The following is a 24,200-nucleotide window of genomic DNA, read 5'->3' on the forward strand; positions in this document are numbered from 1 at the left end:
AATTCTCTCCACCTTTATGAATGCATTGATCTGGGCTCTCAGAATCTTTTCTTGAGAGGAGGAATACCATTATACTGATGTGTAAGTTGAGATATTTTGCAAAATATGCTGAGTCTACATTTTGCAGTCTGTTATTATCTGGGTTTGGAAATGCGGTTGTTTCTTGGTGCAGGGAGAGAAATGGAGACAGGGTTACCTCCATCTCAGGGAGGGAAGGTGGAAGCAATGTGTCTTTATTTCTTTCTGTGTCAGTCATTGAAAACTGGCTAAGACTGATGTCAGACATTCTGAGCAGGTTTGTAACCTGCCAGTCCTCCCCACAGTGGGCGAATTGTGGAGCTGTAACTGCCCTGCAGTGAGAGCAGGAACCTGGCAAAGGTTTGGCTTGAACTGGAGGTGGGTAATACCGTATGATTCTTTCATGATTCTGATACCAGCTTCCCTCTTCTCAGTGCCACTGCGTACCAGTACAAATGAAACTTGTTGGTGAAGGGGACCATGGAAATTCAGGAAAATTGGGATGGTCCTGAATGGAATATTTGGGTCTGTTCATGTTCAGGATAGCCTCTGTCCCTCAGTGAAATCACAGTCTCCTGCAACCCTGGAGGAGGTAAGTGTTCTTAAGAACATTTGAGTCTCTAGGCTATTAACTCTGGATAATGGTTTCAAGAAAATCCTTCCCTCATAAAATACAACAGGAGCGAGAAGACAGCAAAAAAAATTGATAGTAACATAGGAGAGGTTGATAATAGAGAAAATGTTTTTCATTATGATGCATTTGAAAAACATGTTAGAATAAGAAAGTGGAAGAAAAGGGAAGGAGAAATAGTCTAAATGAGTATGAGAATTAATACAAAAAGAGCCTTGTGGTCCTTAATTCAGATCTGGCACAGCTGGTAATTCAAAAGATACACTTCATATGTCAAAAAACAGACTGACTGGTGGCCAAAGCATAAGACAAAATGGGTGTTTGTTGTTTCATTTTTTCACACTGCTGTGGCCTGTGCCTTTTTTGTGTTTGGACAACTGGAGGATTTCCTCTTAACCTATGAGCTCTCTAATTCAGCAGGATGGAAAAAATCAAAGCCTTCAGCATGACTTGGCAAAACCTTCTGATTGTGCCAGGTGTCAGTGCAGCAAAAGTCTCTGGGCCCATGCAGACACAAGCTCAGAATTTTGCAGACATGATAGAGTACCAGCATCTTTATGTCAATGAAAGTACGTATGTTTTCGTTTTCATCCCTTAAAAGAGTTTAAGCCTTCTAAATTTTTGATCAACTAACTTTATGCACTGTTTAATTCCTTTTCTGCCAGGTGTTCATGTCTGAAGTCTCTGATCTTGGGTTGTGGTGAGCAAGCAGATTTATATCACAGCATGGGGTGCTGAGCTACTCAGATGTGAGGATGTACCTTCCATGCACTGAGGCCGGGGTGAGTCCACCTGTTTTTCTGAGCACAGTTTCCTTCGGAATCACATAATCTCCATCCAGCAGCCTTGAGTGCTGTGACTAAGAATCATGAAGAGACCAGCACTAGGACTATGCAGTCCGCAAGGGCAGGCTTTGCTGGGTCCTTAGTAGAAGAGAGCTTTGTAAAGTGAGAAGCAGGGCAAGCAGCTAAAAGGTTGTAGCTGAGAGGTGGTCATGCTATCCTCCAAGCTTTTGGTGTTGAAGGGTGGAGTCCGCTGGTTTTCTGCAGAAAGATAGAGTTGCAAATAATTTTGGCAAATGACATTGCCTGCTCACAGGTCCTAAGGCACCTCTAGGCTTCCCCAGCCAGCCACTGAAATGGAATTTCAATTCATCGTACACTTTACCCTTAAACTAATGGGCTGAAATCTCCAAGTAGTTTTCTTCTGGTCTTTCCAGTTTGGGGCTGTGATTCTATGAAAGGAAGACTAAGTGAATGCAAAACTACGAGCCAGGAGGGTCAGTTTTCATGTGGGCATTCTCGTCCTGACATGCCACAGATAAAATTTAAAGGGATTTCATACAGGAGGGATAGAGAACCAAATGGTAAATCCAGCAGGCCTGGTAAGGCTGCTGTGAGTTATTCCTTGACCTTGGGCAGCTCCACAGTATTTATGTGCATTTTGTTCATGGCCTTCCATCTCACAGATCCATCTGTGCTGACTACTTAATGGGGACAATAAAGACTCCTGATGCATTTCCCAGGGCCTCTGATACAAAAGCCACAAACTCCTCTCCATCAACCTCATTAGACACTGTTGGCATTGGTCTGTTTGATTAGGCCTGTGCTTATTCTGTTCCTCTGAAAGTGTTTTATACTCTGAAAAGTGTAAAAACAGCCATGTGCGCAGAGTGTGTGGAGTATCAATTCAGACTAAAATCTGTGTAATTATATATATTTTAATCAATATTTGCAGCATTGTAAATAACTACGAGGTGGTGTTTGACTAGCTTTTGGACTTACTGGATGGACATATTTTCCACATGTATAGCTTGGAGGTCTCTTTCCGAATTTATATTATTCTTCTGCAAATAAAGTTTGACAGGAATCAGAATAAAGCAAAAGCATCCAAACAACCTTGAAGGGAGGTGCCTCCTGCACAACGCATTCTGCAGGATAAATGTACATGTCTCCCTGAGCAGCGCATCATAATTTGTCCTTTCATTAACTCTAGCTCTTGTGCTCAAGTCATTGTTTCACTTCAATGAAAGCTCTTGATAGCTGCAATTCTCCCCCTTCTTCCCAAATCAAATTCTGGTCCAAAGCCTCCTCTAGGCAATGCGGAGACTCTTGTTGACTTCAGGTTTTTTTGAATCAGACCTTAGTGGGTTTTTTTAGACAGAGAGAAATGTAGTTACAGCCTCTCCATTCCACTCTTCCCCTACTCTTTCTCTTGGTGTTCATGGTTATGAGTCTGCAGGTTCTTTTCTGATATTAATTTTTCTTTCTCAAGAAGGGATTCCCTGTGCTCCATACCATATAGACCACATGTCCATATGGTCGGTATTGACATGGAAAGCCAATTCTACCTAAGCAATGGGCTAGTATAATATAAACCACCAATCTGGAAGCTGTGAAACAAGTTAGGGTGGGTTTGTGCCCAAGTGATTTAATTTGCTGCTAAAAATCTGTTCCTCAGGCTCAGCAGAGCAGTGGGGTACGGGTAGCAGTCCAGCAGAGAGCACATCAGGCTGCTGAAGTTGCACAAAATGAGACTTTGGTGTACATGAGAGCTTGATGAGAACAGGGCAAATACGTAATGGGATTAGCTCTGTGCAATGCTTCCATAAAAACATACCTTTGTCTTTTACCGTTTGGGATTTTCAGACTACAGGGAGCTGGGCTGGTCTGGTCCTTCAAGGCCGCGTGAGGCAGGCTGTTGCTCAGTAAGGGTGGCCTGGGAAATAAAAATGCAGCAAAAGGTTTCCTGCAACTTCTCATTCTGTTGTAGCTCTGGTTTAATTTGACTCCTGCTATGTCTAAAGGTGGTGAAGACACAACACAAACAGGCAGGCAGCGATATAAAAGGTTAGCTTCAGAAAGAAGTGTGGATGTATGAACAAGCAGAAGCTGACACTAAAAAAGGTCAGCTATTTAAATGGCCTGATTTAAATAAGGCACACAGCAGGCTGTACTGCCCCCAGAGGAGATTCCTCGTGTGGGTTTATGAACTCTGGGAAAGGGGCCAAGTTAGCCCTAATTATATTTTGTTTAATCAGCTATTTAAATAGCGAACTGTTTTCTTGGCTCTCTTCCCCATCGAGATTACATCTTTATACTCTTGACCTTTTTATTTTATGCAAGAGGCTCTCTTATTGGTTTGGGACATACTTCTGAATCCAGGTAAGACAGCTGCACTTAGCTTGCTCTTACATCATCTCTCTTGCAGGAGAGAAAGCCCAAGGTTATTTATTCCCCATGCTCTCTATAAAGAAATATAGAACTTCATTTTTTTCCATTTTCACTATGCAAAATCAAGAAGACCCTCTAGAATAAAGGGAAGTATGTTTAAGGATGTAACGTAAGTGGACTTCCAGACAATACCAGGAACATCTTGTAGTTTTGCTTTGAACAGTGTTTGGAGAAAACCACAGCTTAGCTATCTTCCACAGATATATTACTCCTCTCTCCTAAAGCTTCATTTAGCTGTAAAGAAATGACAGGAGGGCAGAGGAATTAACTCTCTGAGACATCCATGCATTGTGTTTCACAGGACCATTCTCCACCATGAACACTGCATTCCTTTGAAATTCAACAGGGTTTGGATGTATATTGGTTGAAGAATAGAAGACTGAAACGATGCTCATGCCTTTCCCACCTCTCAGTTTGGGAATGAGAGACATCTGGGCCATATACAGCTTCCTTTCTAAAGAGCTAATATCATATGTTTTAGCCTGGAGCCCACCTGCTGGTGGACAGAGATCTGCATGTTACCTTTGGAAGATGGAGACAGTCGTATCACAGTTAGTTTTGTCATTTCCTTCACAGCATTTCTAATCATTTCAGTTAGTTCTCAAGAGCTTGGAAAACAATTTAATTACAGGTGTGGGTTTAACAAGAACAAGACACAATCAAACAGCAGCCAGGTGGATTTTAATGAGGAACATGCTGGTCCTCCAGTTTATCTTGTAGCTAAGACTCTTGCTTCCCAAGCAGACATGGAAATTTTAGCAGCATTTTAGACTTTTTGCCCTTGGCTGGGAGCAGCTCCTCTGGCTTTCCCTCTTGAAAAAAGAGCATCCTCACACTTTAGTCCCTGAGCTAGCCCTCTCCAAGAGAGATCTCTTCCTTCTCACCTCATTATGGTGTGTTTGTGGTTACAGAAATCTTGAAAATAGGGTTGTAAAAAAAAGTACCACTGATGCTGCTGAACCCTGTCTAACTGAGCCCTGCTCCCGTTCCCCTTGCTGCCCTCACTGCACGGTCCAGGGAGGTCAGGTTTGTCTCTTTGAATGCCACAGTTCAGATTGCCGTGCCCCAGTTACAAGCTCCTCTCTGGACTCAGCAAGTCCTGTGTGTTTAATCATCCCCTCTGCAGTGCTGGCAGGGTGATGAGGGGATGGTTTCCTCTTTGCTCTGGCAGCAGGGTGGGATTCTGCTTGCTCAGGAGCAGGAGACCATGGGTTGCTTGTGCACCGAGGTGATATATATCCTGAGAAATATACAGGCTTTCAAAGAGGTATGAGCATTACCATTTTACTGGTGTGACACTGATGTGCTTCTGGTGCAAATTCTGCTTCCTACTGTTGTCTCCTTTCTCCCTAATCTTCCTCTTGTGCTATGTGTACCCAGGGGTGGCATCTCAAGGAAAGTTAATATTTTTCTGCAGTGTTGGTAAATGCAGTTTTTCTAAGGGGGAGGCCTGTAATTCTTTGGCATCAAGTGCATCTGTCCCCTCACCCCCACACAGCTCATTTACACTCTGGTCCTGAGGGGACAGACAGAATGGATTTTATATGGCAAATTGGCACCGATCTTTCCTTGGCACACCTTGGCTTTAGAAGGAATGTCTGAAAACAAAGGCAACTTGCATCAACGGGGACCTTGGACAGGGGAGAGAAATATAGCTAAAAATCGTCTTCTTTTCAAAACAACAGAGTTCCCCTTCTGCCACACATTCCCCTTCAACACCTCTGTCTCCCAGAGGGAAATAGCTCCGCGCATCCAAGATTGGGAGAGCCTAAATGAGTCAGACCTCCCTTTCCCTCTTTGGTAAGGTAGGGCAGGCTCCAGGATTAGTTATGCAGCTGATTGTGCCTCTAATAAACTAAATGTAATTAAAAAATAGAGCTGGGCCATTGCATTTTAACAGCTTGGAGCTTTCCCTGTGGAAGGATCAGCAAACAGAGAAAGAATATGAAGATTCAGCTCCCCAGCACCTGCTGGGCAGCCTCTGTCAAGATTAACAGCATCTCACCAGTTTATTAGAGTGAACATGAATACTTTGGAGGCTCTGTGGGTAGTTATGGTATCACATTTTATTATCTTCCACTGAAATGAAATTACTTATTGTAATTGCTTGTCAGTCACAGGCCAACAAATCTGACAAAGGAAAGCTTTTGTGCTCTGAACGGGGAGCAGGAGACAGAAGGGAGAAGATGGACTGAGCAAAATTCTGCTCTGATGTTTTTGGGGGAAGGGGGGATGCTGAGAAAATATAACTAGAGAGGAAGGGAAAGAAAGGGCTTCTGCCTTGCGTAGTGAGCTGAGACAAACAATTCTGGCCAAATGACCTAAATCAAGCAAGCGTCTTTAAGAGCTGTGAAGGGAGGGAATGAGCTAATCCAGGGTGGTGCATTAGGCTGGGTGGCAGTGACTGCTTTGTGGGTAGTGTATCAGCCACAGCAGCTCAGCAGTTTCCTGATAACATCAAATATTATCTCTCTTGGAGACACTGCTGAAGTTTGATGCCTGGGGACTACCAGCCAGCAGGAGATGTAAGCTTTGCACATTGCAGAGATCTGAGTCAGACAAGAAAATGATCCATTTGGTTTGTTTGCTTTTGGATGGTTCAGTCTTTTCTGTTAGACTTGGACTTAAAGGAGGGAGAGCGGCATCTGGGAACAAATGGGCTGGGAGCAAAAGAGAGAGCAAGGGAGCACTACAGATATTTGGAAGTGAAGATTGCTGGACCAGCAGATAGACATGCTCTTTTAAGAAGAGCTCAGGGAGCCAAGATTGCAGGAGCCCAGTAATCATGCGTAATCTGTTATGGTGCAAGGGAGAGATGTGATCTCTGACTGCAGGCAGTCAGCAGTTCCAACCCTACCAGGAGAGAGGAGCTTGCTGCAGCTGTCAAGGCAGGGGTTGCCTTTTCCATCTGAAGAGCATCTCTCAGCTTTGCACCAATGGAAGGCAAAGGACTCAAGGTGTAATTAAGATGGAAGTGTGCCACTGATGAGGCAAATGGCCCCAGTGTTTGCCATTTGCCATGAAATTACATAAATCCACCAAGTAACCACGTTTCTCAGCTGTTTGAAAGCATTACAGTGAGCCCTAATGGGGTGTGACAAAAAAAGAATAGAGGAAAAAGAAAAACAAGACAGGCCCAATTTCAAAATTTCTAAGAGAAAGGATGGCCTTGAAAGGATTCTGTGTCTTGTGTGCAGCCATAGCCAACATCAGGCAACAGGAATGGGTAAGGCCTCAGGAACAAGGCAATCATTCCCTATTTCCCCAGTCTTCATGCTGTTTCCTGGCATTTGCAGCTCCAACTTCCAACTCAGAAATATTGCATTTCCTTTTGCATCCATGATGCTGATATTTCATCGCTTTTGGAATCTCTTTTGGTATATTGTAGTACCTGCAGCCTTCTGCAATATTTGAAATACATAGCTTCCTTCATGTACTCTGAACTTGTTACTTCCTGACTTCATTTGATGCCTCCTCATTGCTGCTTCAGAAGAGACTGAGCAGCTGCTCCTTATGCTACAGCTCATGCTACTTAGAAAATTATGTGACTCAGTGACCAGTTAAGTCAAACCAGTTATATGAAAAGCATGGGAAATAGCAGCTTCTAGCTTCATCGTAGGCATAGAAGCAAACCATAGCAGTGAACCTGACAGATCATGTTGGAAGTCCAACATCACATAGATGACCAGCCCAGATGGTTCTTCTGTGCCACAGCTGAAAGATACAGTCCTGCATTTACACAAGCATAAATGTACTAGATGCTGTTCCAGAAGCAAGTATGTTCAGCTCTTTAATTATTGTTTTGTCTACTGTATCTAATTTCCTAGTGCATTAATCCCTGTCTTGAGATAGTTTTTGTTATGTAATTGCTGTTAACGATTAGAGCTCAGCATTAATTAAACAGATCGGTTTTCATTCTCAGACATTTTAGTTAAGATGCCTTCAGGCTATTAGACTGGGAGGGGGTTCTTTTTTTTTTGAGCATGTCTTCATTAAAGCTTATGCCTCTTTTATCTGCAGATGAGGATTCTCTACTTCCTTTGTACTGCAGTATCAACCGGAGTAGTATCAGCTTTTCCTCCTCTCAGCAGAAACTAAACTCCAGCGCTTTATTAGAGACATAAAGGATGCCTAGTGATACAATTACAGCTCATACCTTTTGTTATTTTGGTTCCTGTGCTACTGGCTGCTTTTTAAATCATGAATGATAGCACGATATTTATGTACCAATTTTACAACTTAATCTTAAAAATAGCTGTATGCCATGAGCTGGTGTTTTCAGCTAAGCTCTAGAGTTTAACAATATAATTTCCTTCTTTAAAGTTTATTCTATGATGAAGCCATGTAAAAGTGGACTGCTTATGATAACAATTGCAAATTTTGTTAACAACAAAGGCAGGAGGAATCATTGGAATTGTTCAGACACAAAGTGAAAAATGTCATTTAATAATTCCTATTTTGCTCCTGTCTTATGTGTGAGCTACAACAAACTCTTGGGAAAGTCATCCAGTCTTCACTTAGAGCAGAGCTGAATCCATCACATTCCTGTGTTCCCATAGTTAATTGTCTTCATCACTGGAATTGTGAATCTTATTTTGAATCAGAGCCTGTGCATTTTCAGTGTTTGGGCCCTGAGCCTTGTAATTTCTCTGCCTGATATATGTAAAGTGCCCTCATATAATGAAAATCTTCACTTCCATAAAGATAATTATAGGTGCTCAAGTATTATGTCCAATTTGAATTTCAAAGTGGAAGTGATTAAAACTCCTGTAATCATTAGTGAGGAGGTTTGAACCATTCTAGATTTTAATGATTTTAGAAGGTGGGATGCTTCTGTAATGAGTTAATCAATATCCTTCTCTAAGAGGTAGGAGTTGGTTCTGTAGGTCTCTGATCAGAAAATCTGACCAAATGAGCAGGGCCAGGTGGATTTGCTGCACCGTATGCTGGTTAGTGTGAAACAAGTGCCCCTCTTTTCCAGGAAGGTAGGATTTTGGTTTTGCTGCTTGTTACTTCATTTCCTACTGGTCTTTGGGCTATAGATGATAATGTTTGATGACTTGTGTTGCACTGGGTAAAGTCTATAGCAATGTGGACACCTTGTGTACTATGGGTATTGTCCTTTATAAGATGATCTGATAGCCTTCGTAGTATTAACCTGTGAACTGTGCTGTGCATAGCTGTTTAGAGTCATGGCCTAAGTTCACTTTGAAGAAATTAGTAAGAGCTTGGGTAGGACTGAGAGTATAGAAAAGGCCCAGATTTTTTGCACTCTGTGGCAACAGTTACCCCAAAGTGCCTTAGGTCTTGTGGCTCAGAAGCTAGTGGGAAAGAAGAAAATACAAAAGCAGCAACGAAATATAACCTTGCCTTGGTTTTCTCAATATCAGGTGACAGAGGCCACCAACAAGAAACAAATAACAGAGCTGGCTAAATAGTCCTGAATGCTACTGTCCGGCCATTTGCAAAAATGAAGGTTTCTTAGCACGACACGCTTGTAAGTACTTCATCTTCTTTTGGATGCCTGTAAACCCTTTCACAAATTATTGCAGTTCCTTATTGATCACTTAGTCGTATTACCTAACACAAATCACAATTTACCTCTTTTTAGTTTCAGTCCATTGCATCCTGCTATGACACATACAGCTTGGCCACATAGTGGGATTCTTCTCCTAAGCACTCATGGTTACTTACAACTTTATCTCAATTTTAACCTTCTCTTTGTCATCTCCTCATGCTTCTGGTCTTGACCTCTTTGTGGAGAGTGTGTTAGAGTCATTAGTTAAATGTTAGGTTTGGTTTTATTTACATGGGACAAATATCCAAACTACAAGGCTGGGTTGCAATTTCACCTCTCTCATTAATGGCAGTCTTCATGTTCATGCCTTCTTCCATTAGCAAACAAACATGTAATAAAGTAAATTGGAAAAAGAGCAAGGCTGGGGTTCTGATCCTTGCTTTGCCCTAATGCTGTAACCAGGGCAGCCTTCAGCACCACAGTCTAGCCCTAGGGGCCTTTTTCAAGGCTCTGTTAAGTCAACTGGGACCATTGATTTAAAGTGATGAATTGGCTTTTTATTGCTCATGTGGGTAAGCTTTGCAAAATAAAGTCCTCTGGATGGAAGTAATGGCCAGGAGACATAACCCCATCCTGATTTCCCAGTATATCTTTCCTTATTTGAAAAGATTTATGTGATTTTTTTTTTAATATAATTTTCCTCAGAAATTAAATTGTAACCAAATACATTGTGATACAGGTTTCAAGGCTCATTTCCTTGGTGGATATTCTTAAATCTCTATTGCTCTAATGCTTTAACACTTTCAGAGTCAGTAAATTACAACTTGGTGACAGCAGTTTTCACTCAGAAATGTTTTCCTCTGTAAGGTGTCTTCATAACAAGGGGGCTGCAAAATATAATAATTGTGTGGTATTTTAAAATGACTGTTTAAATGTGCTTTACCTCATAGTAAAATGGGTTGATATAAACAGTGTTTTGTTTAAACACTGTTTAAAAGGACATATTTAAAGCTCCTAGAAGCACAGCTGGCTTTTTTTTTTACTAGCTAATCAGATTAAGTGTAATATACTACGCCTTTCTGTAAAGGAAAGTAGAATGCACTTCTCATCAATTTAAGAGGAGCCTGTGGCAGTATTAAAAAAAAATTAATTAAAAGTTGTTCTGTTTAGAGGAGCCAGCCTGAAGCATAGATCCTCCTACACAAGTTTACATTTCTAAAGGCTGCCTGCAAGAAAAGCATGTACTTCTGCAAAATGCTCCAGTCCAGCTCGTTCACACTGATGGTTTATGGGGTTTACAGAGCAGCCAAAAGAGCAGTGGGGGACTGGCCGTAATCGGGAACACTCCAGAGTTACTGATTTTGTACTTATTATAAGGCTCCACCCTATTTTCCATCTTGGATCAGGAAATTTCACCTGGGAAAATGTAAACATTTGTAAATAAGTCTCTTTACTGCCATCTGTCACACGGGGTTTCAGGTCTTTGCTGTATCACTGAACCAAAATACAGAGCAGACTAGACAGAAGTAGAAAGGAAAAGGCCAGACTGCGGAACTGGCTTGCACATATCTGAAAATCAAGTGAGATTTTGAAGACCTGCATTTCTAATCTTAGTGCTTTTGGACATGGGCAAAGCATTTGCTCCCACTGCTTTGAGTAGTGCCTGTCTCCCTGAAGATAATGAGAAACCGTTGCTATCCTGTCAGCTGAGCATTTGGTGGCCAGAAAAAAAAGGGAATAAAATAAGTCATTCATAACCATACAAAAGTAGCAGTTGGCGATTAAGAAACACAACATGCTTTTTTATAGGGCTTGATGCTCTTTACTTGCCTGAAGCCTTTTTTATCTTTTTTTTTCTTCTTTTTTTACTTTTTCTTTTTGCAAGGTGAGATTGTGTGGTTGAAAGTGTGTGGCATCTCATTGCTGAGGGACAAAAGCTGTGACTGGGCTATGTTTTCAAGCAGACAATGCAAAGAATGCATGAAATCAGACAAATGAAATAAATGCTCTATCTAAATTCCGTAGGTCTAGTGGGGGATCCTCCTTGAAGAGCAGTATGAAAGGGAACGAAGTAAGAGCCAAAGAAATTGAGCAGCCTTGAAATTGCTCCATAGTCCTCTTCCTGTTCCTGGGGCTGGGGACACTACATTTACACCGAGTGGTGTTCTCTCTAAAAGGTAACTAAATGGGGCATGAACAGCAATTCAGGTCCCTGGGGAAATATAAGGAAACTAAATCAGATTGAGCATGTAGGAAAGAATTGTCAAAAACATCCCAGGTGATAGAGTTATGGGAGAACAAAGAAGGACGTAGACAAATGTGGGAAGGAGAAATAGATGGCGAGTGCTGTGAAGCCTCCTGCATCAATCCAATCGGGACTAGGGGCATTGTGACCTTCCCAGGAAGGAAGGAAGCTGCTCCGGAGACTGATGGCTACTTGTCCTCAGTGTCTTCAAAAAACAAAGCTGAAAAAGACCTAGCTAGTAAAAAATGAAGGCTGTGTAATTCTGAGTGTTTACTAAATGAAGGTCCTAGCCCAGGATTTTCTTGCGCCAGGTAAAGAAGCACATCTGCATGTTTTCTGGTTACGGATGGAATCAGATGTTACAAGATGTTACACTGTCCGGGATCACAGCCACTGTGAGAGCAAGCACTGTCAGGTCAAGCAAACCCAGCCAAAAAATTGCTCATCCCTCTGCAGTCATTTCTGGTTTATAAAAAAGACTATTTTATGATGCAGCAAGGAACCTGAGTTAAGGAATTCCTACTCATTAGCTGTCCACAGATCCAGAATCAAGATCAGTGCATCATTTGTAGCCGTGACTGGGAGCAAAGGGAATTGAACAACTGTAAGAAATTAGTTCATTGTCAATGAAATGTATCCCTTTTTACTGGAGTGTAGGGGAATAGACAGGGATCGGCGACCGGAAGATTACGGGATGTGACGGAAAGATAGACTCCTCCCCATAGGAGTGGCAGGAACAGGAAGCGCAAGAGCTATATAAGCGTGTGACGCAGCTAAATAGACGGACATTTTGTATCCATTATATTGATGTCTGTGCATCACTGTCCCCAGGGTGGGTAGAGCCCTGTGTCCCGGAGGTATGCGGCCCAAGATAAGTTCTCCCGTAGAAGCGTACAGCTACACTGGAGTATCTCAAGATCTTGTAAGTACCACCTCTTCTGTGGCCTTTGCCACTGGCAAAAATTTCACAACAAATGAAGGTTTATGTATTATAATTCAGAAAAAAATATCTTCTGGGGAATAAGAAACCCAGAAAATAGATGACAATAGATAGTCTGTACTGGGGAAAGAGCATCCTAAGGTAATCCTAAGGTATCCTAAAGGATGCCATTAATGGCATCTTTGGAAGAAAGGAATTCAGGGAAGAAAATGCAGGTAACCTCTCCATGGGAAGCTACTTAGAGATGACATTTTGAAGAAAACTGCCTATAATTGAAAGAGACATGAGAGAATGAGCATGAAAAAGGAGCACCCTGTAGGTGAAAGCAAGCAGGTGCAAAAATGAGAGCAGCAAATCCCTCCGCCCCTTGTCAGCTTCCTCCATCTGCAAATAAGTTTCAAGATAAATTGTTTAGAAGGGAATAATGGACACAATGAATTAAAACTGAAGTAACAAAGACTAAAAAAGCAATGCACAGAAAGGAGAATAAATGAGAAATGCACCTAATTCCTGTTGTGTGAAGATCAAGATCTGTCATCTAATTACGCACTCCGTGATACGTATAAGGGATGGTATTGGAGATGGCTCTCCAAGTTTTTAGCCTTGTGTCTATGTTCAGAGTTGGCTGCAGGCTAGCAATATTTTCCTGCAACCAAGTCGATCTATAATGAATTTGTGTGGGATGGATAATTCTTTCTTTTCCATCTGAACTTGAATAAATTACATTAACTGTTATTGGAATTGGAAGGGAATTCCAGGGGAAAAAAAAAAAAAAAAGACATCTTGAGTGAACTGCAGTGACAGTCTACAATTTTATGCCTCTCTTTCTCTTACATGGCTCTAGACAGTATATGATAAAGCCTACTCTGGGTGGAGATTCTCCAGAAGGACTGATTTAAAAGTTACATCTGGGGGAAAAAAAAGGGGAAAAAAGTAAAAAAGAAAAAAAGGCAGGGGGAGCTCTTCAGGTCCTGAGCAAGATTGGCTGTGGTGCAGAAAAAGCAGGTATCGATTCAAACTTAGGACAAGAGAAGCTGAAAATACGGGAAGGAAATGCTTGTTTTTCTCTGCTGAGGACACAGCATGGAACAGGTACAAGAAAGGCAGATAATATATATGATCCCTGCAGGATAAAGGTCTTGTCTCAGTCAACATTTACTCTCTAGATGAAGGAGATGAAATCATCCCAAATGTACACACTGCTCTGTCTCTTCCTCATACCCTTTCCCGGGGGTGCAGTCTGAGGTGTTTCAACCTGCAATGGTGGTATTAAATTACAGAGTATGAGGCTTTTCCTGTGCTTCCTTCCCTGGCAGGGAAGAGTAGGCCAATGAGTAGGTTGTAGCAGCATGAGTAAGCTCCCTAGTATCCACATGTAGCACCGCTGAAAAGGGGCTTAGAAGAGTGTGAATCCCTTTGATTATGTTCCATGCCCCAGATGGCTGATTGATTTATGAACATGGAAAATCACAAGTCCACCAATGCCGGCCCAACAAGCAGTTTGTTTGTATAAAGGTAGAAGAGGCTCAAAATTACCAGTTTTCATGTTTACAGGGATGTTTTTTGTTCAATATTTATGTCAAACATACTGTCCTCCCCCAGAAAAAATTCAGCTGTCAGCGTGATTGAAAATAGCAGGGGACTCTTTCCTTTAACTGTCAATTTGATTGAGGAAATTCAGCAGTACAGATTTTATAGTATTTCAACTTGTCATTAAAAAGTGGCAAGTAAAGGGTGACAAAATCCTGCAGAACTTCTCCCTGGCTTTGCTGCTGCATTTCTTGATTCTGGGAATTGCAGCAAAACAGTCGTGTGGGACTCTCAAACCAGAGGGCTCACGTAGCTTGTGTTCACCTGTTACTTTTGTCTAGGAGAACTGCTGGACTCATAGTCATGAGACCATGGTTAGAAGAAAATAAGTTTGATCTGTTTGCCATAAATCTGTGAACCAAACATCCTTTCAAGTATGTATTGTCTAGGTATTTTAATGCTGTTTCATTATATTTGGATGTTCAGAATAGTACCTTGCTGCTCCTATATTACTGTAGCTGTCCTGAAGGCAGAGCTGAATCCATCACAGTTTCTTCATGGTGTGTTAATGAGTTGTTCATGTCCAAGAAGAGAGAGCAAAGATTGTTTTCAGAGAGGTTTCTGAGGTGCAGGTTGTTTACATGTATTTCAAGCAGATATTTGCATCCAGTCTCCCACTTGCTTATCCTAAATACCTGAGTAACAAGATGTCTGTAAAGCAGCATGGGCTTTGTCCATCTTCTAGACTGTGACTCTGACTGTGTGAAGTCTGCTGCCCTGGTGCTTAAATAAAGAGTAGGTTTTATCATTGTACTACAGAAGTAAAAAAGATTTCAGCAAAGGCCATGGTTTTCTTCAAAGCCTTGGAATTATATGTTTAGTCCCTGCCAAATCTCAGTGAGATTTTGGATACTTACAGATGCCTTCCAAAAACCCCAAAAAACTCTGTCTGAATATTTCCTGTGTTTGCTGTTCCCCTCGTCCAACAACCCACTCCAAGAGGTCTCTAGGCTTCATCCAGGGGGAATGTGCCCAGAACAGGCTGAAATATTTTGGAATGTGCCCTGGGGCATGTGAAATAGAATGAACCAGACCAAGTAATAGGAATGACTTATAAAAGATGGCTGGACTACTGCCTATGCTGAGATCACTCAAAGAGTGAATTGGGAAGTAATGGGGTAATAGGGAAATATATTCAGAATTAATGTATTCATATAAATACTGTACAGTAAATTATTTGCCAAATAGCATTCATTACTTTGCAGCAGAGGTCAAATAATGGAGAAAATGTATTTGTGAATAAATTATTCAACAATTAATGCAAAACATAGCAGCTAAATTATTCACAGAGACTAATTCAACCAGTTCAAATTCATTTCCACTTTGAAAGTGTTTCTGGATACATCTACATGAGCATTTCAGCTGGGGTCATGAGTGCACTTTTGAAGTGAATTTCCCAGTTGCCAGCACTCGCACAGCTTCAGCTCCCATCTCTGTGTCGCCTCGCAGCACATGAGCAGGATTTGGGGGAAGCCAGACCGGGAGGTACGCTCTGGGACAGCTACTGACATGCTCCCTCCACAGCACGTGAGGGTCAGTCCTCCTCCATGCCAGAGCGACCACCCTGCAACACACGCATGATGGAGCTGCCATGTCCTCGGTGCTGTCTGCTTCCCTCTGTGGATGTGTTTCTGCGGTGCCATGCTGCTGCCTAACCTGGGCGTAGCCTGTGGGGAGCCCACACACCACAGCCAAGCCCTGTAGGAAGGCTGAGGTCCTGGTGCTCCTTAGTGGTGTGGGATAGGGGGAGGAGGAATGAAATGTGAAATGAGAGCAACATGGGATTTGTGCAAGAACGCTGCCCTGTTTCACCCACCCCAGCATGGAGACCCAAGCTGATGGGAAACGCGTTTAATCTGATCAGGAGCTGCTTTCCTGGAGGGGTGCTAGATAGCAAGCTTGCTGTGATATCAGCTCATGGCTTCCGCAGCGCTCAGTAACTCACACTGCAGTTACTGAATTTCATCCACTAAGGCCTGTGTGGAGCTTGATAACTTGTGCTTAACTACATAAATCCATAAAAGTGTTTATTTTTGACTTGAAGATACAAATAACGTATTGATTTTCTGGACCATCTCTCCCAGTGTTGACTATCCTGGTATAAAAAAAACCCAACAATAACAACAAAAAAAACCTCTGCAAATTATTCTTAAATTGCATTTGGTTTCAAGAAGTACTTCACTGGAAATTGTTATGCCCCTTCCCACCAGCCCAAAGACTTTGTAGTAACCAAAACTCATTCTGCTTACGGATCTTAATATTCTTTTTCAGTTAGATAAGTGGTTCTATCTCTGGTAGCTGCAACCTGTGAGATTGTTTCTCGATCCTTCAAATCATGGATGTGCAGAAGAGACTCAAACTCCTTTTTGTTGGGTATGTTCAAAGAGAAGTAAGCAGACCTCCATGAGGTATTTAATTACCAGTTTGACTAATAATATAGACCTGGAATAATGGCACTGCTTCTGCTCATTAGCATTTACTTTTCCTTTTTCTAAGGCAGGGAATGAGCAGCACTATTTTGTGATGGCATTGCAGTCAGTCCCTTTGCAAAGGGCCCCCATATAGGGGTGGTTTTGAGGGGCTGTTGGACCCACTTTGCCATGTGGCAGCTCTGATTGTGTCAGAGCCTCAGATGCGTGTTTGTAGGACCAGGGAAAGGCTGGGGATGGTTCCCCATGGCTGCTGTAATGTCAATCAAACTAATGGAAGTGCAGGAGGGAGATAAGAATTACATATGTATTAAGGAGGTTAAGACATGTCAGCAAAGATGACTAAAAAATGTAATTTTTCATAGTTAATTGCAGTTTAGAGTATCAAAAAGTACAGTGTGCTTCTCGAGGTAAAATCTGAATGCAGAGAAACACAAAAGGGAAACATAGTAACATGTTTTGAGCCCCCATGTTTCCTTTGTACGAGTGAGCAAGCTGCTTTGCCAGCAGTGCTCCCCAACTGCTGTGAGCCAGCCACTGAGCGGACTTTAGGGGACAGTCAGCTGGCAAGTGGGTTTCCCCTGGGCAGAGGCACCTCATGGGCCCATGGCACACACAGGTCACTGGTGGTATCTAGTTGTCTAGCTTGAAGATGGCTTTTGTTTGAATTTCATTGTATGGAGTCAGGATTTCTGGGTGCACATGCAGGAGTGTGAGCAGGAGCAGAAGGTGGTGCAGAGCAGCAGGGAAGGTGGAGGAGCATCAGGAGGTAGTGCAGGTACAGGAGCAGAAGGTGGTACAAGTGCATGAGATGGGCATAAGCACCAGGAGGTGGCAGAGGAGCAGGCAGTGGTATGGGTGCAGGAGCAGGGGATGGTGCGGAAGCATGTGTATGGCCTGTCCCAGCTTGCTTAATTGCCTGACTGCCCAAGTGGGCTCAGGTGTGCACCTCTCCTCACCCAGCCCTTTGCTCCTCAGAGCAGCCTTAGCCCAGGCAGGCAGGAGGTGTGGGTGCCATAGGAAGGGTTCCTGGTGTGTTCACAGGTGGTGGGAGCTGCTTGGGAAGCACGATCCCCTCAGCAGGCACCTGAGGGAAGCCCTGTGTGGGCTTGCAGGTTGAGACCCTGAGGACTTCTGCCTTTCTCCTGCCTCTCCTGACCCAGCTTATGGCATCTACAGAGGATTTGGGCTTGGAAAGGTGCAAGCATGCAGGTCAGACATCCCCAAGTCCAGCAGCCATCTCCTCACCATGTGGCACAAGGCCCAGGAGATGGGTCCCCCTTTCCTGGTGGAAAAGGGCATAAAATGGCACCTGGTCCCATGGGTGTGGGGGGCTGTGGGGTGAGGTGGCGCTTGGGGCTTTTCCGAGGAGAGAAGGATGGGGAAAAATGTCTTCCAAAGTGAAACAGGTATCCCAGCAACATATGCCATGACAGGGCTGCTCCATAGTTATTTTAGGGCTGCTGTGAAGAAGTGAGAACTGGTGGGCTTTTGTTATGAGGTGTGTTAGAGCCCAGAGCTCATGGAGGTGTGCAAGCAAGCTGCCCAGCGAGGGTATGAAAATTATGCCATTAGAGAAGGTAAAAGTTTCTCTGTTTCTGGTGGTTTCCTTCATCAAGAAGCGAAGCATAGTGTTGACTGGTTGCTATCATCAAACTTTATTTTCCTTCTGAGCCCAGTTTGAATCAGCCTGCTAAACCCTGCTTGCAAGTGGAGGAGCAAGTGTCCTGCTCCTAAAACCACAACATTTTAAGCCGGCCACTTTGTCAAAAAGACAAGTTTTTAAGCTCAGAAATGTTAGGAAATGAGAATCTTAGTGAATTTATGGCATGTGAGAAGGTGTTACGGGCATTTGTTGATAACTGCTTCCAGCACAGACAGGGTATGGTAAGGTACATCAAAAATACCCAGAACTTCAGGAGCTGAATCTATGGTGTTTATCTGGATTTACTTTTGGGAGATGGGGTTTAACATAGCCTTTATCTGGTAGAGTGGAAGTCTTACCCAAAGTGAATGAACATTTTAATCTTTTTCTCTATTTCAAGGACATACTATTTTAAGATAGCTGTTGTCTTTTAATATTCCTTACTTCTTTTCTTTTTTTTTTTTTAACATTTTCTACCATATATCATAACCAGAAATTTGGAACAGGTCACTTGTTCCATTGACACAATTTCTTATTCCCACTGAACTAGAATCCCCAAATTTGCAGTATTCATTTACGCCTTCATTACGTGCCACTGAAGTGTAATGAATACATGGACACCTCAGTAGCAGACCCAGGTGCCTGGCAAAATAATCATGAAAATCAACCAGCTCAGGCATAAAATGCCCTTACCACAGTTGTATTGGTATTAATCAGGGGGAAAAGAAGATATTAACTGACTCACAAAGACTACGAAATAAATTATTCATTTCCAGTGAGTGAAATGCTGGAGTTTTCACTAGAAATCTGTATTTTGCGGTCTCCTAAGAGTCCGAGTGGGCGCTGCTGCTCAGCCCCTACCTGCCCATGGCCACAGGGTCCTAGGGGTGAAGCTTTTCGGCAGGCAGGCCTGGGCACAGGATCTTGGCACTCAGTGGTGCTGGGGCACCAGCACCAGCTCAAGATGTGCTGCTTTTGCTCTATGTTTTTATGGGAGGCTTAGCAACAACTTCTGTGTGAAGAAAACACGTTAGGCTTTGTAGCATTTCATGCTGTGGTCTCCCGGGACTAAATCTGCTTTTGTGTTGCCAGTACCGGGAGTAACTGCCGACACCTCTGGTGTTACAGCAATGAAATACCAAAATCTGTGCCTGAAAGAAGAGATCCAGTTCAACAGCACTCAGGCTCAAAATCAGGTTACCAAGGCTTTATGTGTTTTCCTGCATTAGCTGAACATTATGCGCCTTTACCCAAAATGTGAAATAAAGCCATGTTAGAGAATGTCTCTGTCATTAAGGTTTAAAACAGGTAACCTGGTGTTTGCCACGTTTTGAGTGGATGCCTGGCAGCTGTCTGCCTGGTGACCAACAAGAGGTGGCAGTGTTTCTGTGCTGTGGCAGTGTTTCTATTGCTGGCTCTTCATTTACCACAGTGTCTGACAGAAGGGTGTTGTGACTACACAGAAATATACTTTTTATAATCGCCTCTAAGAATTTTATGTCAGATGATTAATAATCTCACAGCAAAGTAACTATTTTTAATGGCTTTAAATGAACACTTTATTTCATCTTTGAACTGATCCTCCCTGTAATCCTGTTACTGCAATAAAAGTTCGGGTGGCTGAATATGTGCTGGCCTCGCTCTGCCTTGGTGAGACCTGTGCTGGCAGGAGCAACATGTCCAGCACTAACACAAAAGCCTCAGGGCAGAATTGGCCTGATGGGGCATGTAAATATGGGAGCAACTTAGTTATAAAAACATGTTAATTAACCTCAAAGCAATATGGGGTTTTTTAGGTGGTGATTTTTGTTTGGAGAGAGAATTTCATAAGTTTGAGGATATACACCTGGTTTTTAAAGAGGGCCACTGAGTTGTGCACAGCGTACTCCAGAGCTCTGGTTTTCCTGTTACAGAACATAAACCTTCATGCAGATTCTGCTGAACTGAGTTTAAATAGTTTGCAAGGTGAACTTGGAGTATTCCCAGCAACTTCTGTGAGCTTAAGATGAAATTTTGCGTAGCTCATTGGTACGTGAGCATCCTTGGTAAGGCTTATTCTGCTAGTCTGATCATAGGTACCGGCTTCCTTACTCCTGGTTTCCACCTATTGCAGTTTTCATTTGAGAATCTAAAACCTGCTGTTAATAAAGTCCAGGGGAAAATGATGTCTTGTCCTTAGATACAGCTTTTGAAAAATAATAAACAAAGTCACTTGGCACCTGTAGAGAAGGCTGTATAGCTTTCAGCTAAAACTATGGCACTTTAGCAACATGCTGAACTGTACAATAAATTGTTTTTTCCTGTACTGTGTGCCAATACACAATGTGTGTATTTGAATATACACACACAAAATATAAAATATTTTGAATGGTCATTGGTAAATGTTACATTGTACATGGCTTAAATCCAGAATGTGACAGATACTGCAGCTGGCTGTGATTCAGGTAAGGAACATGAATGATTCACAAGGTTGGTAGAAGTGGAGTAAGTAGTTCTTTCATCTTGATCATTTTCTCCCTGAAGCCAAATATCTTGCATATGCTGACAGCTTTGTAAAATAGTGTGATGGCCAGTAAGGATAGGGGGAGCTTAGAAAAGACCTGCTAAAACAGATTTGATTTGGATGTATGAGATGGAGCCTGTCTCTTTTTTTTTTTTTTTTTTTTTTTCTTTTTCCTCCTCTTTTTCTTTCCCTTTCCCTGGCTTTCTCCCCAGGTACGCAGGGAATTGTTAGGAATGAAAGGTAGCTGGTCCAGAATGCTAATATCTCTGCTTTGATAACTCTGAGAGATGTTTTAATTAGGAAGAGGATGCTAAGACTTAGAAGAATGTTGTTATTCGTGTAATTTGAAAACCCTGGAAACAATCCTAAGGGGCAATAGCCTGAGGAACAAATGCAGTTTATTTCTCTGGGAAAATATAGCCAGATGTATCTTACATGTAGATTTCTGATGAGCTTTATTGGAAAATGCCCATGTGATTCAGTTTCTGTTGGCTGTTCTCCAGACAGAAGAGCCCTAAAATGCACTTAGCAGGTTTGCAACTGCTACTACCCTGGACCTTCTCACTTGCTTTAACAAAGTAGATAAAAAGCATCTTTACCTGAGCCAAACCCATAATCTAGTAGACATAGGATGAATCCATGGAGGAATCCCTGCAGTTAGTTGGAGGAGAGGGAATAATTTGGTACACTGCCAAACATCAGTAAAATTCATTGCCAGAAGTTGAATCTTGCCAAAGAGGCTTTGCAGTACCAAACCTGGCCATTCGAGCCCACTGGAGACTGGCCAGTCACATAAAAAAGGAAGGACAGTCTCTGTGCCAGCCCTAGCATAAATAGTTAGAAGCTCCTTGTTCCTATGATCATGATCACCTCAAAATTGCTGCCAGGCTCAGTACTCTGGAGAGGATGATTTAACATAACGTAGAATTAACTTCAGTATCTGTTCCTACCTTCTTTTTTCTCTGCTTCTCTTTGACTTTTTTTTTTTTAATTTTTCCCTTTCTTTCTTCTTCTGTCCCCTACTCTCCTGAGGCCTAATTGCAGGTCATCAGCACAAGGCTTCCTCCAGCCCACCTTCTCTGCATCAGAAAGAGGAGTTTCATGAGCCAGTGGAAGGCATTGTTGCCTTCTCTCTTGCCTGCAGTGAACTCCTCAACACAATGATAAACTACTTGTATTGAACAACAGAAGAAGAATTCTGAGGCAATAAATAAATCTTCTGCCTGCAGAGCAAATCAGTAAATGTGAACAGGGTAAGCTTTAAGCAGTTCCAACCTCAGGAGCCACAGCATGTGTAGGGATTTGGTCCAACCCTGCTGAAGTCAGTGAAAAGAATCCTGCAGGCTTCTAGGAGCTTTGGATTGAGATTTGTGATTTCTGGGGGAACATGAACTGTTGATATTCTCATTCCCCCAGCTGCCTCAATCAAAAAACTAAACAAGTCTCACATGTTCTATTTTCACTCTGATCCTCAAATGGCTCTCTGATCCAGCAGTGGTACTAGGGCAAGTAGGAAGCTGGACGTTTGCAAACACCAGTATTACCATTTCTCTCTTCCAAAATGCTCAGTGGCAATGTTTCTCTTCTTGTCATTTAGAAAAGTAGATTTCAAATGAGTTATTCACAATAATTTGCTTTCTGCTGCTTGTTAAGTTTTATGTTTTGACAATTTACATTTTGACAATTACTTTCACTGATAACACCTCAATCAATTTTAATGTTTACTGTAATTATGAGCTTTGTGAGCCTATAATCCACTGTTTTGCATTTATTCCGCAAAATGTTGATCACGTGACCTATAAAGGTGATCAGAAACTTGGGTTTTGTTTTGCACAGAGAAAGAAATAGCCTTTAAGGTTACCTTATCCTACCTCCCTTATTGTCTCTGGTCACAGAACTTTGTGTATTGGGATGAAAGCCGACCTTACTCGAGAGAAAGCAACGTTTCTCAGCAAATCCACTTGCAAGAAAGCTCAAAAGCAATTACATTAGGTAAACAAGAAAGGATGTTGTAGATCTTGTCCCTTTTTCTAGCTGGGTACTAAATGCAAAGCTGATGGGATTATTTGATTTCACCCTTCCAAATCCTACTGTGTGTTATCTTTGCCGAATGACTTTTTATGTAATCTTTAGTGTGCATAAATACATGTTAACAGAAAATGATGCAATGAAAGCAAAATGGCAAACATCGAAAGCAAAGCATTATCATGCAAATATCATGATACTTGTGAACTGTGTTTTTTTTTTTTTCCCTGTGAAAGGTAAGCCCATTGGCTCGGATACCGCAAGAATTCATTATGTTCTTTCTCCGGAGTGCAGATTCATAAGAAATCTAATGTGGTATGGGAGCTGAACAAATATTATTAGATTAAAGCAACGAAGAAAGCTTTGTGTGGTTGTAATCATGATTTTCACCTGATTTAGTTGCATTTGTTCTCCTGGTTTCTATCGGATACTAATCAAACTGAAGGGAATCTTGCTTTCAGAGCTCTAACTCTGTTCTCTTGTACATGTTTGTCCTTGTAAGTCTTGTAGTCAATGTATACCATAAATCTCCCCAGCCCATAAGGAAATGCATGCCCTGTTTTAGAGGGCATGATGAAACCTTTCGTCAGAGCTTGTCACCTTTTCTTCAGGGGGGTTCTTAGGAATCAGCAGTAGAGAAGGAAATGTAAAGAGCTGTGCAGCAATGATGATGATTCTTCATCTCATCACAGCTGCTATCCGGAGGGGCTGCTGTCCCTCATTGCACATTCCAGATGGTGCTGTGGCTTCTGTGCTGAAGTTTTGAGCCTCTTTAACACTCCTCATAGCCGTTTTGGAAGGAAGTAAATTACATCCTTTGGAATCAAATGGACAAGAGGAAATCAACTAGATCGTTCCTCATTTCTGCATTTCAGGGAAAGCAAAGTACTCCAAGAATTTAAACAGCAGTTTAGAAACACATATTCCATACTGGCTATGTCAGGTGCATTAACCATTGAAGCAGCATGCCGCTTTCTGCTGTGTCCAGCTTCTGCCTGTGACCTGCACTGTAACACGGTGGGCATGCAACCAATTCTTCAGTTCCATTGCTCAGATACCAGCCTGGCCTTACCTTCCTTACCTGAGGTCCCAAAGGTGTGCCTAGGGAATGAGAGCATCTACTTTAGAAGTTCAGGGAGCAGTGCCTTATATTACATCTTGCATTTCTGATTGTGAATTTGCTTCTATGTTTGTGGAGTATATTGAGGTTTAACGGCTTGCAAAGCGCCCTCTCTTCCAGATTTGATTGCACATTCATTACTCGTTACCTAGCAGTATGCAGCTTGCTCTACCCAGTAGCAGTAGTGCTATCAGTAATATCTAGGGTAATTAGCGTTTGAAGATAGGAACTCTGGAATCAGGCCAGCCAAGTCCAATTTTGCATCTTAGAAATGACAAACAGGAAAACTGTGCATGCATGAAA

This window comes from Phalacrocorax carbo, chromosome 5, assembly GCF_963921805.1.
Source record: "Phalacrocorax carbo chromosome 5, bPhaCar2.1, whole genome shotgun sequence".
NCBI classification, from domain to species: domain Eukaryota; kingdom Metazoa; phylum Chordata; class Aves; order Suliformes; family Phalacrocoracidae; genus Phalacrocorax; species Phalacrocorax carbo.